General features: G+C 35.9%; 1 protein-coding gene and 1 long non-coding RNA gene across 9 annotated transcripts in view; both read right to left on the reverse strand.

Moving 5' to 3' along the window:
• Positions 1–13,268, reverse strand: part of LOC149610624 (potassium voltage-gated channel protein Shaw-like) — a 227,563-nt gene that overhangs the window by 128,797 nt on the left and 85,498 nt on the right. For 2 of the 8 annotated variants that reach the window (XM_089859340.1, XM_089859338.1), the window contains 2 exons: positions 9,018–9,103; positions 8,860–8,940 (listed from right to left, as the gene is read on the reverse strand). The exons of 4 other annotated variants lie outside the window; for them this stretch is intronic. The gene's annotated coding sequence lies outside the window, so the exon portion shown is untranslated. Of the gene's footprint in view, positions 1–2,213; positions 2,421–3,759; positions 4,225–8,859; positions 8,941–9,017; positions 9,104–13,268 lie in introns of those variants that run through there. 2 more of the 8 variants (XM_089859342.1, XM_089859343.1) reach the window with 2 other exon arrangements.
• LOC149610628 (uncharacterized) lies at positions 11,081–11,723 on the reverse strand. Its single transcript, XR_016376678.1, has 2 exons — positions 11,394–11,723; positions 11,081–11,336 (listed from the first exon to the last, which is right to left on the reverse strand). It is a non-coding gene; the product is annotated as an uncharacterized LOC149610628 (long non-coding RNA).

Raw genomic sequence — 13,268 nt, forward strand, 5'->3', positions numbered from 1 at the left:
ATGACGTCTTGACACGATTGCGCATTGACACGGTGTGATCAGTGTCTCATGGATGTGCAGCGTGTCGCAGAAACCGGAAGTTCATAAAACAGTACACTTAAAAAATTGGTCTCCCATTTGCGCAGCGATACGTACGCAGTTACAAAACGTAGCCATTAATAAACAAGTTCAGTTTTCTTATTTACGACGAGTATATACACTATACCAGGATAATTTGAACAAATCTACTCAACTTATCCTATAATTTCCATAAATTCCTTTACTGACCTGAAACTTTCATATCTGAGGCTGCAAAAATCACTCCCCCTGTGTAGCTCCGTTGTCGTTTGCTAAAATTAACGCAGTTTTGGGGAGTTTGACAGTCGCTTTATGGACTAGCTAATCTTTCGGGCTCCTATAACTCGCGCTTGATTTTAAATTCCACTAATTAGCCCTGCCGGTACTTTCGCATTTTCTCGTTAAACGAAGCTCTCTAATTTGTGCCACCCGAGAACTAGATTGCGGCCAAGCTAAAGTTATTAAAAGCTTTCGTGCGAGACCACCCATCGGTACGGGTTGGCAGACGACAAATTATCTACAAGTGATTATGTATATTTTTTAATCTTTTTATATTTAAGGCAAAAATAATTTTAAATATAATTGCTTTTTTTATGAAAATTTTTCGTCTCGATTTTGCCTATTATAATTTTTTAAAACAGCATTCAGAGTTACCGATTCAAAACTACTCTAAAAAAGCAATATGATTTAAAGCAAAATGAAAAAAATCTCGTTTATTTCTATATTTCTCGCGCATGCGAAAATAATGTCATAAAAATTTAGGACTTTATGGAAATGTATAATATATTTAAAAAAAAAACGTGAAACATTGAAAAATAACTTTAGTAAAATCCTTTTACGGACACGTTTTTTAAAATATATTCCAAAGACATGTTTGCTTCCCTTGATGTTTTTTGCCTTAGTAAATACAGGGTGCTTCAAAAAGGGTGGTAGGATCGAACTCCAGTGGGTCGATTTTTAGTCAAAAATAATAATTATGACAACCCTGATTAAGTTACGATTAGAGTGTTTTTCGGAGCCCTTAATTAAATTAGCATGTTTGTTTTAGTTTCTTACCTCTAAATTTTAAGGGGGCATCCGTAAAACTCTCTAATATTAACTTTTTAATGATGGCAATTAGAGCAAAATATCATAGAACATTTTAGACTCAAAATTGTCCAAATATAACGCAATAAAAACTTCGGAACACTCTGTATATGCCATGCAGAGAAGGCGAGGTTCGACATTGACTTCAGAATTCAATATAAATTATACAAAAAGTGGAAATATTTCACTGTAAGGGGTATTTATTCGCAGGATGGCACGGTTTTTATGGTAATAGTACTTGCAATAGTACGCGTGCCTCAGATCTCCGATCTAGCAATACTGGCAATTCCGAGAATGATAATTATCTCAAATCTTCATTATTTTAAAAGAAAAGAATATTTGCTAGACAGTGCACCTCGAGTTTTTACTTAAAGAGACAAGACTCCATATTAAAAGTTGTACTTCCAAGTGAAAGGCAGTGTTTTACTATGCGCGAAATGTACATTATTTGATTTAATTATCCACATTTTGAGAAACTAAAATATTAATAGGCCAAAAATTTAAGATTAGCGCATCGCCATGTTCCTCTACTCTAGACACGTGTTAAGAAAGAGCCAATGAAGTAAATTATACTGAAAAGCCTCATAATTAGTTACAAATCTTAGACCCACATTTCCTGATGTTTTTAAGTTCATCCCTAAGCGAAGGATTAATTTATTTTACTTAAAACACCTTTTGTAAAAATTATAATAAAAATTTAAAAGTAATTTTCATTTTAAAAGCGGGTTTTATGTTACCTAAAGTTAAAGCGCTATGTCAGGACTAAGAAAAACGTCTGTGCACCTCTACTTCTCATTTAAGCGAAAGTAATTTATTTTTAATTAGTAAAAACTAGGCCTACCCGGGTTTTTGGATTTTGCTATATTCAAAATAGACCTGAATTATTAGAGTGAAAAAAAATTTAAATCAGGTTTGGTTAAATACAAGCCGTAAAGATAAAGAAAACTTTGAAGGACCAAAGTACCGAAATATACAGGGTGTTTTTGAAAAGTCCATTAATAATAAAACTTGGGATTGGCTTGACATACTTCTACACATTTCATACCCTTCTGCTGAGTAAAGTTACAAACCTTTTTTAGATTGAAGGCTATTGAAATTGTCTTATAGTTCTAAACAAGCTGGTTACTCTGTTTGAAGTCGTACTCCATTTTTCCGTGTTTTAGAGGCCAATGTTTGGGGGGGGGCATATCTCCGTAACCAAATGTGGTAAACTCCTTGTTCTTTGATACTTTCCACCTCAGTCTGGCCCAACAAACACGCTCCTTCATTATTGATGGACTTTTCAAAAACACCCTGTATGTGTATTAGATTTATCAATCAGATAAAATCAACAGTAACGGATGAAAAATTATAAATTTATTCAAGACATCTTCGGATATCTTCAACATTTTTCTCGCAATTTTTCCAGATTTAACCGTTCTGCCGTTTCTTAATTTAAATCGAATTGGTGGAAACGCAAAACCGAAAATGGTGCTCGAAAAAATTTCGTAACGTTTTGATAACGAACGTCTACTGCTAACTACCGATTGTCTCCTGCTTTCATCGCGTTGCTATTTTATCACTTAAATAAGCTTATCGGAGCCTTTAAAAAAAATAATCGTATCGTTTAGTTTATTGAAAGTTTTAATTAAATCACTGGCCCTAACGCCTACGCTACTATCCACCTCAATTTCAATTAATTGTATGGCTTGGCTTTCATATACATTATATGTTAATTACAATATATGATGAAAATTCAATTTCTTTGCAATGCCAAGAGATCATTTTCATAACTTCACTTGGAAGTGAAATTTATATCGGTCTATAGTTTGTGTGCAACCGCTATTGATAAAATTAGGTAAGATAGGGGAGGGGGTATGAATGAATTAGAAATATTGTACAGGTACTTCGTTAGAATGAAATGCAATTTGCCTTGAAAGAAACTCAACTTAATGTGATTTTTAACTTTTCAGGGACGTCGAGAGAGTTTGTGGGCCCCTTGAAAATGGACCAAATCGCGGGCCCCCTTAAGACAGCCCTACAATTAAGCGTCCCGGACTCCAAGAAGGTGCGGGCCCCGGGGAAACTGAGCGAATTGCCCCCTTCTCGACGGCCTTGAAGAAACTTATCCTAGTGAATTCATGCATGATAAACTGAATACGAATGCTAATTATCGTAATGGATGAATCGAAATTTTCTTATTCAAAATGCAGCCTCCTCTAGTAGACGACAAGACTAAAATCTCTCGTACATTTCCACGCGAAGGCAGAAGCTAATCTCACTTGAAAATAACTTACTCATTTTTCAGCTCGTAGCGGTGAATTTAAGAAATCCGAAATTGGAAATCTTAACTTCAACACAGATTTACTATCCACAATTGTTACTCAAATATCTGCATTATACAGTTAAAACGAAATCAAACGAAAGAGTAACCAATAAGACGAATCTCTCCAAATAGGACTAAAATTTTTATAATATCCGAGCAAAGATTTCGACGTTCTGCTTGCAACTGCAGGGTAATCAGCACTCATCTTTGATAAACTCATAATTGCGTCTATTATTGCAGCTAATAGCTAATTTAAAGTACGCTCAATATTTCACTTTTAAATATGCAGGAAAATCCGCAAGCACACTTACCCACGTTGATATTCCGAAATTTTTACATTAAAACTCGCTCATAGTTAATGACACACCCGAAAAACTTTTAACGAGCGTTATTCGTTTTCTCGTGGCTCAGCAAAGTTATCCTTGTTAGGAACAGGTAGTTTTTAAAATGTGAAAGGGTTTTTCCCAGGCCACTACTTTTGCCACGCGAAATTTTAAGCGCATGCGTTTGGATTGGGTAGGCAGACTCGAATGGTACACAGTGTACGCTCTCGATTCCTGGTCCGTTTGTCTCGTCGGAATCTCCCGCTTGTCAAGACTAAAACATCGATCTAAACGCGAAGAATGCCTGGCTTTGGGCGGGTGTGCTTGCCAGCCTGGCGCTCTTCTCTAACAGTCGAGCGCTGCTAGGTTTCCACGCAGTGAAGCCGATCTTACAGGGGGAAAGTTGAGAAGGGGAAAAAAGTTGTCTATGTACTCGGCACCATCTGGTTTGACGTTGGGAAAACTCCAGGCAGCCTATAGTTTTTGTTTAAAGGTCAAGTCTAAGATTAATCGAGTCGTGCAACGCGATATTAAAAAGGTCCCTGATAGACTTAAAATGAAACTAAGTCTCCAAAATTAGTCAGAAAAGTGAAGAAAGCTACAAATTATCAAATAAAAAATTCCAAATCATATTTTAAAGATTCATCGTAAACCGTAAATAATTATATTTTCTGCCTGTTCTAACGTAACAATCGTGCAGCTCACCGAGTTCCTAAAGGTTTTTTCCTACTTAGTGTGATATTATGAAATTTTAGCTGACAATTTAAACTTCTGCTCTTGAAAACATTCAAAGATAACAATGCAGTTACTTTGAGCAAAAAAAGGTGGAATTTAAAAGCAGTTGAAACCAAAACCACAAAGGTTTATTCTAATGCAGGCATTTAAGCAAACAGAAAAACGAAAACATACACCTGATTACAAAGCACAGGCAGATATTTTAAAGTTCATAAGTGAGAACGCACTAAATCTGAGTTTTCATCCACCGCATATGCATTCTCTATATTAAATAAAAATATTTCGATATACTCGAAAACAATTAGAACGGCCTTTAACTAAATATAAAAGGTTATAATTAGTCTTAAAAAGAGGACTACTGTCCCACCATTGGTTTAGTGGCGTCTGCTAATTAGAACCCATTACCCCTACGGAACTGGTTGAACCAATCCCATGCGGGTTCTGGGTAGCAGACACCTCTAAACATGACGAGGTAGTAGTAGTCACCGTTTTTAAGTAAACTTCAATGGTAATTACTTTTAAGTAAGAGATCATTTATTTTGTTAATAGTTTCCCTTCTTCCGTTCTTTTAAGGTATAATGTTATGTTGCCTGAACCTTTCATTGAAGATTCATTTTGACTTCCCTTAATTTATTCAAGGTAATCACAATTGATTGAATGCATTTTGTTGATCAAAGATGGATTTTGATAGACTTGTCCTTTAAAGGAATTGCCCTTAGTATTAGATTGTGTTTGGGGATCTGGAGTAGGGAAGAATACTTGATGAAATTAGGGGAGACGTTCTTTTTAAGCTTAGGAATGTCAATATCCCTATGACGCGTGGAGTCTCCTATATCCTCTCCTCTCTTTCCAGTCATGATCTTCCTTTTCTTTCAAGCTTATTCGTCAGAGGTTTTCGTTACCGTCGCTCAAAATTGGGGATTCTACCGAAGGTGATTGACGGATTTTTTTTCCCTTCTTAGGTGGTTTTTTCTATTTAAACGAACCACGACTTTTTTACTGATACTGATTTGAAAATGAAGGGAGTTAGGGAAATGTTTTGCAACAGTTTATAAAGTTCAGTTTTACTCGCTAAATGTTTCTAAGTGAAACTATTGGTAAAGAGAGTTTAAATTGCATTTTAAAAGCGGATTTAGCCTTGAAGTTTTCAGGCTCGAATCACATCATCTAAAATTCGTTAAGATAAGCTTGAACAAAAAGCGCTAAGATATACATTTTCTTTTAGTTATTTTTGGACTCTATACAGGGTGTTTCTGATAAGTCAGCCATAAAATAAGGGGATGTTCTTTAGATGATTTTAAGTCGAAAATGTAACTTCTATGACATTTTACTGTCCGGGCCACTGTTTTAGAGCTATGATTTTAATGTTTTAGGGATGACCCCTTAAGAAACTGAAAGCCAATTCTAATTTAATTAAGTAAATTTAAGGGTTCATTCGTAAAATACTCTAATCTTAACTTGAAAACAGTGGAAAAGAACATTATTCGACTCAAAATCGCCATAATAACATCCCCCTTAATTTATAGTGCTTAGACTTATAAGAAACACCCTACATAGTTTGAGCGAGACGAATATCTTTAGCCAGCAATGATAACTGTGTGTATTAAAAAAAAGTCTAATTAAGAAAATAAATCCTTATTCAAGGATAAGCGCTTTGGTATAAACGTATTCAAATAATTATCCATTAATAATTTTATTATTCAAAAATTCCTGCCTGCTAAGTTGCAAGTATATCATCTTGCATTAGAATGTTATACTTTATTAACAAAGGAAGTCTTTTATCCACCTAAAGACAGGGTTTCATTACAATGCCATGGGTTGTAGTGATGTAGCCTCTAAGCTACAGCTATCCGATAGTGTGCTATGAAATTACCGCTAATCTCAGCAAATTTTGACGCATTCTGCAACATCACAAAATTGTGCAACTAAATTCTAGTGTATATTTAAGACTGTAATGGTTTTAGAAACACTTAATAAGGAACCTAAACTCGAAGCTAAACCTTTTGAAAATAGCAATATTAGAAATATCGCTACTTCAAATACGATTCTGATTCATGACATTTCACATTTAGCCTAATTCCCTTTTATTCATTTCAGCAAACAGTTTCATTAGCATCATCATTTTTATAGGGGACGGGTTAACCAAATAAAGTCAGGCTATCCCCGATACTGGGAAACGTGACTTTTTGCAAAAGCGGATAATTGTATCAATTTGAATATTTTGTTTACGGTTAAACAAAAAAATATACATATACGGATACACGCTATATAAGCTTAGCCCCAATAAGGGATGTTTTTACCATCATGCAGTGGTGTACTGAGTGCTTAGATACTGCAGAATGAGTACATTTTAACAAAGAAAAAAAACAACTATATTTTAGAGAAAGGGATTTACAATGCGTCAAGATCTATATTTTGAAGTAGTATTGTTACAATTTCCTACAATAGTGGTGGGGGAACATCACGTGACTATAAGCGTGGAGCAACTCGGCGCATTGATTCAAGGGAAATTCCGATTCCCATTCCCAATGCACTAACAACTCTAGGAAAATTCAGGGATGCACATAGAGCTATATTTGATGGAAGATACATAACTGATTGCATATAATAATAAATTAGCATTGCCTTTCAGTTACTTAATTAAATTTTAGGGGTCATCCGAGAAATACTTCTATCTTATCTTGAAAGCGGTGACCCTGACGGGTAAAAATCATTAAAATTACATTTTGGGCTCTAAACTGCCAAAAGAACATTCCCTTACTTTATGGCAGACTTATCAGAAACACCCTGTAAACTTGAGTCAAATGAAAGGAGCTTCTGTGAAGGTATTCTTTTATTACTTTGATTAATTCACTGCGGAGTGAGTAGAGGTTTCTTCCATTAAGTGACATAGGCACTGTTTTACACTTTATAAACATAAATTAACTATGAAGCTCTTTTCTCGAGGTAGTGTTTCCAGGAAACATATGTGCGCTATACATTTTTGCTAGAGTACGCGCTAAATTGTGCGCTATTCCATCTAGTTTTACAATATTAATGGAAACAAAGCAAACCTTTACTTTAGAAGTCGAAAGTCTTTCAAGCTACTTAAACTTAGGTAAAGGATTGTAATGTATCAGAACTCGGAAAATAGAAGTTTTGAGATGGAAATACGCATGAATAATTTATATTCACATTCGTCTGTAAGTGGTCAAAGTATACTATGTTTCCAGTAACTCGGATAGAATACTCCGATAGCCGAAGGGCTAATCACTTCAAGATTCTCTCTACTACGGTTGCGAGTTACGTATATGTATTTAAGCTAAAGATGAGACTCTAAAGGATTATACTTAATCCCTCTTGTACAGTTAAAGATGTAACGGGGCCAAATCTTATCAACACGGTTCAACCGAGGCTATAACTATGGCTAAACATACATTATGAAACTATAGAATGCGTTGCGTAACGTTAATTCCAATTCTTTTAATGGCCCAGTTTCGATGTGGCTTTCACTTTTTTAATTGTAATTAACTACAAGACCATCACTTTTTCCAATAATTATAAGTTCAAAGAAATGACACTAGATGTTCCCATAATCGAGGGGTGGGGTTGACTGGCTTAGCAAAGGCTAGTTTTAGCTCCTCCCTCATGGACGAGTTCTGATTGGCTCGTGCCTTTTACAAGGTAAAATTTGTGTGTAGAAGATCAGCCGGAATGTTAGGGGTGCCACATGAGCCGACATTTGCTTTAAAGACGAATATTCACCAGGAACGCGCTCACTTACTGTCCCCCATCTCTTACCATCCCCACCTTTTTATGAAGGCCTAGGGTTCAAAGGTCGCCCCGCTGTGGCGCCTTCTTTGGACGATATAAAGTTACAGCGTATGCATTGATTACGCGAGTAACTAGCCCCTCGTCGATAATATCTTTAAAAATATCCCATTGGAAACCAAAGTTCTGCCTTGAATATTAATCTGCTCTTAGTATTGAAAGTCTTACAACGCGTCCTTCAAAATTATTATTTTCATAGCAGTAGTTAAGTGTAGGTCTAGATTTCACAGGTGAAACCACCCTCTTTTTATGGTTTGGATTCTTCGCGTTGCAGCAGCCATACTTAAGGGCGATTAATTAGGGATTTGGGCGCATTTCAATAAGCTGTGAAGGTTCCTCGCATCGGGTAGAGAAAGGAAAGGGCAAAGGAAGGACCAACCCATTGCGTACACTATCAACAGCTGGCGCGTAATGGACACTACACGTTAGGCTATCCTGCCAAGCACTGGAAGTACCCCTATAAGACGTTAGTATCACCTATCGGATTCGTCCATAGGGGTAGTCCCTGTGCTTTGCCGGAAAGTCTAAGTGTCTATTACGCACCGTTTCGGAAACTTAATTTCTCGTATCTTCTTCATTCTATTGTTCCAATTGGTATATTTATTTTTATGCGCTCTTCCGATTCTAAAAGAAAAAATTCTAGCTAGGTGTATCTCTTTAAATTATACGCCTATTTAAATACTCTACGTCTTACCACTTACCACGTTAACTAAATTTGGGTTCAGTTCAAACAGATTGAAAAAGAAATTTCAATTTCAAAACTTGAACTCAAGAAATACAGTATTATCTGAAATTGAAATAAAATCAGATCACTATTAATAAAAAAACTGTCTTTGTAGACAAAGATGGGAAAAAGTAAGAGATAAGTGTTGAAAATTAAATGCCTGAAGTAACAGATATTAAATTTTCACTTTTGAACACATGATTATAAAACATCAATTATTTGAAAAAATTCTTATCTTAGTTTTTTTCACCAAAATTACTTTAGTAAAAATATTTTAATATGACACTTGTATATCATTTTAAAAATAATACGCGTTTTCCATTTTTTCTCTCAAATATTCCAATCAGGTTGAGCCCTATAAGGAGAACAAAATGGATAGAAAAACGTTAATAGCTGATAAAGTAAAAACCGTATCAAAACAAGAAGTGTTCGTTAATTTCAAAGTTTTCGAAGCTTCAAAAATTGACGTAATGTATAGCTCTCTAAAGATCACGATCAATCTACAGATCTATTCGACACTAATATCAACATCACAATAAAACTGCCTATCTTACTTTCCGCTTCACAATATTTCTCATTTAAAAATATAAAAATAAAACTCTTCGTCTCAATTTTTTCAGATATGCAAGTATTTGAACCTTCTTAAAGACCATGCCAGTCTCTCCTCCCTGGTAAAACGTAGTATCAAGCTAGTATCCTTTAAAAAATTCTTGAAGAAGCCTTTTTGTAGAGCTAATATTGGGAGCAAAATACTAGGGTAAATAATGTTAAAAATTTTTCCGCATATGAAATTTTGGTGAAAAAAACTAAGATAAGAATTTTTTCAAATAATTGATGTTTTTACCTCTCCGTGTGACGTAGTCCAGGAGAGGTTCTGTAACGGCCGTGTCTGTCTGTGTGTGTGTGTGTGTGTGTGTGTGTGTGTGTCTGTCTGTGTGTCTGTCTGTCCGTTGTTACACCCACGTGACCGCGTTCGCAGTTTGCGTATCGGAGCAAACGTGTTCCTAATTTCCGGACCGCATTGACAGTTCACAGAAATTTGGAAAATTGTATTTCTCTCCTTTGGCTAATCTATACTTGAGTTCTCACACCACCATGTTTGGTCTTCGTCCATCCCATATGAACACCGGTCTGGTACTTTTCTGGCTTCCACCACCACCATCTTCTATTCTTTGTCAATCCCACATTGACACCAGTCTGCACTTACACTGGCTTCTAACACCACCATCCACAAAGTCTATTCCACATAGACACCAATCTATATCATTGGCTTCTACTCCATTATCATCGTTTGGTTTTAGGATATACGCGGCGATCAGCTAGGGTTACGAGAAACGTCTAGCCTCCCTAAGGTGGGATCTCCACCAAAGGTTTTCGCAATTGCGCTTTTTCCTTACTATTATAATGGAAACGAATCGTATATATACCCCAAATTTGAAAAAAGCGGGCAAGAGGGGTACCCTTCACTTTAAACGTCAATATTAGCAAAGTTTGAGATGATAATAGGTATAACTTTATTTTAAACGATTTAACTATTATTAATGTTAATTATTGAAGATTAAAATAATTAAAAATAATTATATTTATTTAAATATTAAAGATAAACCTCTCGTGCAAAGAGAGAGATTATCATTGCCTCCTATATCTACCAAGGCCCGTGCATGCGATATATTTCCTTCATTGCCTCCTATATCTATCAAGGCCCGTGCATTGTGATATATTTCATTCATTGCCTCCTATATCTATTAAGGCCCGTGCATTGCGATATATTTTTCAAAACAACAACAAAAATGGGAAGCTCCTCTCAGAAACATAATAATTTCTTTTCTCTGTATATGAAATGAAAATATGGATAATATTGCTCTCCTTCTTTAATGGTATGAATCCTTGCCTGTCTATTAATATTTTACGTAAGAGAAATACGTATTTAGCGAAGCCTAGAGAGGATAAACATAAGCGAGATTGTTTCGGAAAAAAAATACTGCTTCCACTAATGGGTTTATACTCCTTGTTACTGTTGTATAGAGTATTCTTGATAAAAGCTTAAAAAATTACGAGAGGACAGATCTTTTTTATCCTCTTGTTTTATTCTTAATAAGAATATAAAACATTTATTTTGTATCAAAAAATATTTTTTGGTGCTGAGATTGCTTTAGAAAAATCCAAACGGTTAGGCATTGGTAAAAAAGACATGTGTAAGCTATTTGCAGAGATGATAATTGTTTTACATGTTTTAAATAAAACTGAAGCTTCCATTATTGTGTTTATGCTCCTTGTTTGTTTCTCTGAAAACCATCTAGGTGTAGATAACAGTTAGACCAAAAATTTCAAAAAAACCTAGTTGAAAATAGACCTTTTAAATTTGCGGGAGCCATTCTTGAGAATTTTTCTTTGCTTGTAGGTTGTCAATTTATCTACCAGTAAATATTTGTGTTTGGAAGTTGGATATTAAGTCAAATTAAGTGGTTGTAAAGAGCCAGCAGGTTTTTGCCGCTCCTTTTTGTGAGTATTCGATTTTTGTATGTAAAATGGAGGAAGATAATGTTGAGAGTAAGGATTAAATGCGGAAGCGCAAAGCGCGGGAAAGGATGAGGGCAAAAAGGTCGACGTTTTCATTGGATACTTAAGTTTATATAATCTTCTCGACACGGAGAGGTAATATTTTGGTTTTCCCGACTTGTATAATTATGTGTTCAAAAGTGAAAATTTAATATCTGTTATTTCAGGCATTTAATTTTCTACACTTATCTCTTACTTTTTCCCGTCTTATTAATTAAAATAGTTTAGAAACCTTAGGAGAGAAAATGTTTTAGGGCATTGCACTTACATTAGTTAAAGCTTTTGAACTGACCAAGCATCTATTACATAACTTCAAACCTCACTGCTTGACTTGACAATCAACGTCCAGTCAAACTAAAATTGCTTTCCCGTCATTTTCACATGTAAATCACAGAGCAAGCGGTAGTTATACCGCAAAAAGATTAAGTAGACCTGAGCATTCCATAGATCTGAGCACCAACAGATGTCAAAGAATTGTGCACCAACACAAGTCATATGCTTATCGGCAGTCTAGCTTAATTACCCGCCACCGGTAATCTAGCTTAATTACCCGCCACCGGTAATCTAGCTTAATTACCCGCCACCTGTAATCTACCTTAATTACCCGCCACCGGTAATCTACCTTAATTACCCGCCACCGGTAATCTACCTTAATTACCCGCCACCGGTAATCTAGCTTAATTACCCGCCACCGGTAATCTAGCTTAATTACCCGCCACCGGTAATCTAGCTTAATTACCCGCCACCGGTAATCTAGCTTAATTACCCGCCACCGGTAATCTAGCTTAATTACCCGCCACCGGTAATCTAGCTTAATTACCTCTAAGCGTTAATCTAGCATAATTACCTGTAAGCGTTAATCCAACATAATTACCTGTAAGCGTTAATCTAGCTTAATTACCTGTAAGCGTTAATCTAGCTTAATTACCTGTAAGCGTTAATCTAGCTTAATTACCTGTAAGCGTTAATCTAGCTTAATTACCTGTAAGCGTTAATCTAGCTTAATTACCTGTAATCGTTAATCTAGCTTAATTACCTGTAATCGTTAATCTAGCTTAATTACCTGTAATCGTTAATCTAGCTTAATTACCTGTAATCGTTAATCTAGCTTAATTACCTGTAATCGTTAATCTAGCTTAAATACCCGCCATCGGTAATCTAGCTTAATTACCCGCCATCGGTAATCTAGCTTAATTACCCGCCATCGGTAATCTAGCTTAATTACCCGCCAACGGTAATCTAGCTTAATTACCCGCCAACGGTAATCTAGCTTAATTACCCGCCAACGGTAATCTAGCTTAATTACCCGCCAACGGTAATCTAGCTTAATTACCCGCCAACGGTAATCTAGCTTAATTACCCGCCAACGGTAATCTAGCTTAATTACCCGCCAACGGTAATCTAGCTTAATTACCCGCCAACGGTAATCTAGCTTAATTACCCGCCAACGGTAATCTAGCTTAATTACCCGCCACCGGTAATCTAGCTTAATTACCCGCCATCGGTAATCTAGCTTAATTACCCGCCACCGGTAATCTAGCTTAATTACCCGCCACCGGTAATCTAGCTTAATTACCCGCCATCGGTAATCTAGCTTAATTACCCGCCACCGGTAATCTAGCTTAATTACCCGCCACCGGTAATCTAGCTTAGTTACCCGCCACCGGTA

This window comes from Phalangium opilio, unplaced genomic scaffold (genome assembly GCF_054372755.1).
Source record: "Phalangium opilio isolate 3A_F unplaced genomic scaffold, DU_Popi_V2 ptg000329l_1, whole genome shotgun sequence".
In the NCBI taxonomy this organism is placed as follows: domain Eukaryota; kingdom Metazoa; phylum Arthropoda; class Arachnida; order Opiliones; family Phalangiidae; genus Phalangium; species Phalangium opilio.